Below are 460 nucleotides of genomic sequence, written 5' to 3'. Positions count from 1 at the left end.
CCCCTCGCAGGGGGATGTATCTACCCCTACACCCATTTTTCTACCAGCCCTTGCCCTGTCACTCTGTCCCCTAAAAAAGGTGCTGGCTGGTCTCTGCCCCTGCCCTGGCATGAAGACAGCCCTGTTGGTCCCTGGCCCTGCGGTGGCTGGGGCTGCCCCATAGCCCCTATTATTTCATGACCAAGCCTCTCTCCGTGCTGTAAAGTAAAACAAATAAATTTTTCATCATGGGTACAAATTATTTTCTGGAGCTGATCTTGGTGCTGCCTTCAATAAATAACCTCTGTGGGGGGGTGCCTCACCTTTCTCCCCACTTGCCAAGAGCCCCACGCAGGCAGCACAGCCCTGCCCTCCCTCTGCTGCGGATCCTTGCCTGCTCGTGGGCTTGGAAACAAGGAGCCTGGTGTTTGCACAACAGGTGGGGGGGGCTGCTGGTAACCTTTCCACCCCCCCCTCTTCC

Source organism: Cariama cristata, unplaced genomic scaffold, assembly GCF_000690535.1.
Source record: "Cariama cristata isolate BGI_N322 unplaced genomic scaffold, ASM69053v1 scaffold27628, whole genome shotgun sequence".
In the NCBI taxonomy this organism is placed as follows: Eukaryota; Metazoa; Chordata; class Aves; order Cariamiformes; family Cariamidae; genus Cariama; species Cariama cristata.
Note: the sequence above shows the minus strand (reverse complement) of the source record.